Genomic DNA, 3,490 nt, shown 5'->3' with positions numbered 1-3,490 from the left:
AGAGCATATTCAAGTGCAGGTGAAACAATTAAATGCAGCGTCATAAGCAAATGATTGCTTTGTTGTTGTTGCTGCTGCTGCTGCTAAAGTCCTTTTAGTTACTAGCAGTTGCAAGTCATCCAGCAACTCATATCTCCTGGGCAATCTGACAGTAATGGAAAGGGCTCCCTCCGGAAGAAGACTGTGTTGCATGATCTCAGCATAAATATCAGAGGTTGTGAAATAAAAGAGCACCCTCCCTGTGGAATCCTAAATAGTAGATATTTTCTGAAATGATGTGAACAAGAGCAAGATAGGAGTGCACCCACAGAAGATGTCAGTGAAAGAGACGGACAAACTGTAAAAAATATATATTAGTGGGTGTGAAATATTTTTCAAGGCTAGGCCCTGTTTAATAAGGCCAATGTTAAACTGCAATAAATGGCAGTTTTCAAGTCCTCTCCCTTTCTTCCAAGCAGGTTTCAACCCCAGAACTTGTTTTCTATATGCCCCAGGCCGCTTTCAGTGTTTGCAGGGGAGAGGTTTTCTGGGTCTCCTAGAAGATTTGGTGGGAAAAAAGAGTTAGAAAGAGGAGGCATGACAATATTATTAAAGCACCTAAAAGGTCTTTGTAGGAATAAAGGTAAAGGGACCCCTGACCATTAGGTCCAGTCGTGGCCGACTCTGGGGTTGCGGTGCTCATCTCGCTTTATTGGCTGAGGGAGCCGGCGTACAGCTTCCAGGTCATGTGGCCAGCATGACTAAGCCGCTTCTGGCGAACCAGAGCAGCACACGGAAACGCCGTTTACCTTCCCGCCGGAGCGATACCTATTTATCTACTTGCACTTTGACATGCTTTCGAACTGCTAGGTTGGCAGGAGTAGGGACCGAGCAATGGGAGCTCACCCCGTCGTGGGGATTCGAACCACCGACCTTCTGATCGGCAAGTCCTAGGCTCTGTGGTTTAACCCACAGCGCCACTCGCGTCCCTATTTGTAGGAATAGTAGGGGTGAAATGGAATTTTATCTGTATTAGAGTTAAGACCTGCAGGGATGTTTGAGCCTGTTTCGTGGAGGAAGAGTAAGTGGACTATGGAGGTACCCATAATAATAAAGGGGAGTACAAAGTGACGGGTAAAGAATCGAGTTAAGGTTGTACTATCTACTGCAAACCCGCCTCATACCCACTTGACAAGGGTAGAACCTAAGTAAGGTACTGCGGAGAGAAGGTTGGTGATGACAGTGGCCTCTCAGAATGATATTTGCCCTCAGGGTAGTACGTAGCCCATAAAAGCTGCGGCTATTACTAGGAGAAGCAGAAGGACTCCAATGTTTCAGGTTTCGGTCTAGGTGTAGGATATTGGTAAAACCTATTTGGTGTTTCGCAACTTTCTGACTAGTTGCAGGACCTTAGCCAGACCTAGCAGAGTTAACGCAGAATCCATGGAAGCAATTGGCAACTTGGCTGCAGACAGGATAGACGAAGAAGGAACCAGGAACTTGTAGTTAGGTGTTTATTATATACAGTGGACTATTTACAACACAAATCTTTTGCTAGCTCTCTCATACACGACTCACAACTCCTACCCTGACACACAGAACTCTGAACTAACAGTTAGTAGGCCATTAATTATCACTACCTTGAGAGAGCTTGACCAATCAGGGAGCGGTCTCCATGTCGCTGTTATCACCAGGCAGACTTACTCCTTCAGATTGCCTTCTGGCTGGCTGCCAAACCTTAATTGACTCTGTGTGAGTAGCTGCACGTACACAGTTTCCCAACATAGGAGCCATAGTAAAGACCTCATCCAATGTGAAGGTAAATGCAGATAAAGAATAAGCAGTGCCAGTGGCATGTATTCCATTGTCCCAATTCTCTGCAAAGTGAAAATGTGGGGCTCACCAACAAGATGACAAAAATCCACCAACAGCATACAAATCAATATGGCTAACCCGACCCAAAACACCCACCCACCCCACTCACACATGAAAACAAAGACCACCACAGCCAACCACAAATCAATAACCACACTCTAGGCCAACCCCAACCTCTCACCACCAAAGGAACACAAGTGAACAGCAAAGAACCTGCACAAGCAACGCTGACACCAAACCCTACATATAGTAAGTAAAATAGAAACATCGCCACCCGACCCCACCCATCTCCCCTGCCTCGACCTCTTTCCCCCTTTTCTTCCCAATGTCTCAACAAATGAAACTGATTTGTAAAAATGTTACTGGGGGGGGGGGATACGAGAAATACGAGAAAATCTTTAATAAAAAAAATCTTTAATAAAAATAAAAAATGTAGGGCTCACACATCCCCCCCAAGTAGGTACACATATGCAGCCCAGTATCTCATCACAGAAGAAACGTGTGAGGCCAGCCATCTTCATTCTGCACAATGCAATGCCATGGGCATGCAAGACCTTACATTATAGAGAAACCAAAGTGTGGGGTCCAGAACCCAATCACTGCACTTCTGCCAGCGCCACTCTTGGGCCACTTAAGGAGCAGCCAAGCACATAGCACCCAGAAGTCCTGCTGTCAGTGGGACATCCTGGATTTACAGAAGCCTCCCCGGCTTTTGTTTGAAATCCCAAATGTCCTGCTTCTGTTGTCTCGCCTTCGCCATGGCAGCTTCTGCCTCCACCACGCTTCCGGAAGTGTGCACAGCACATCCAGGAAATACACTTCCCGGAAGGGGATGCGCCACTTCTGGCGGACGTGGCGAGGAGGTTGCAAGGAGGCTCAGAAGGCTGAGGTCTAGCCACAGTGGCAGAAGAGAGAAGCCGGTGAATCTGGGCGAGAAAACATAGGAGGATATGGAAGAAGTATCAGGAGTCTCAATGCACCCAACTGGACTTGCCCCTGCCGCCATTGTAATTCCCCCCCCCAAAAAAAAACCCAGATGTTGCCATTGCTCCAGCAGTGAAAAATAGCCTTGGATCTCCATTGCACCTGGGAAAAACACAAAATAATGCCGAGGTAGTGACATGCAGGGACACGATGCAGTTCTTCTGTTGAAGTGAAGCAGTTTTGCCCCTCTAAACTGCTTGTAGGGGAGATAAGCTGGGACTCAGAGCGATTTGGGAAAGCATGGGATAAATGTAATAAAAGAAAGCTAATTTACAAGCTTAAGATTTGATAAGAGGAACATACAAATTCCCTGATCCAAGGCACTAAAAAGAAAGCTTTTGTCTCGGTGATAGTAAATGGTGAGAAAACTAGTCATATCATGCATTCGTGTCTTGTGGCACAGCCCCCAAACGGCATTTCTGACTGAAGACTGGTAATTTTTTACTTTCAAAACATGATGTCCATTCTCACTTGAGTGTTTCATCTTCCCTCAGTTCTGTAAATGAATTTGTACTCTACGGTCTCGCGAGTTGTGTTAGTTTTATCAATAACATGGACAAGAGACCTATCTGCTCTTTTACTGGTGAAATGTCTTGTCATAGTAGCTACCATAGATGCACCACAGAAAAATATGTTCACTAAATAGCATTAT

General features: G+C 45.8%; 1 pseudogene; it reads right to left on the bottom strand.

The window, feature by feature from the left end:
• Positions 1 to 968: 968 nt before the first annotated feature.
• LOC128411593 (cytochrome b-like) lies at positions 969 to 2,614 on the bottom strand (annotated as a pseudogene).
• Between the last annotated feature and the right edge of the window lie 876 nt (positions 2,615 to 3,490).

The sequence above is a fragment of the Podarcis raffonei genome, chromosome 3, assembly GCF_027172205.1.
Source record: "Podarcis raffonei isolate rPodRaf1 chromosome 3, rPodRaf1.pri, whole genome shotgun sequence".
In the NCBI taxonomy this organism is placed as follows: domain Eukaryota; kingdom Metazoa; phylum Chordata; class Lepidosauria; order Squamata; family Lacertidae; genus Podarcis; species Podarcis raffonei.
Note: the sequence above shows the minus strand (reverse complement) of the source record. Positions and strands in the feature narration are given on the sequence as shown.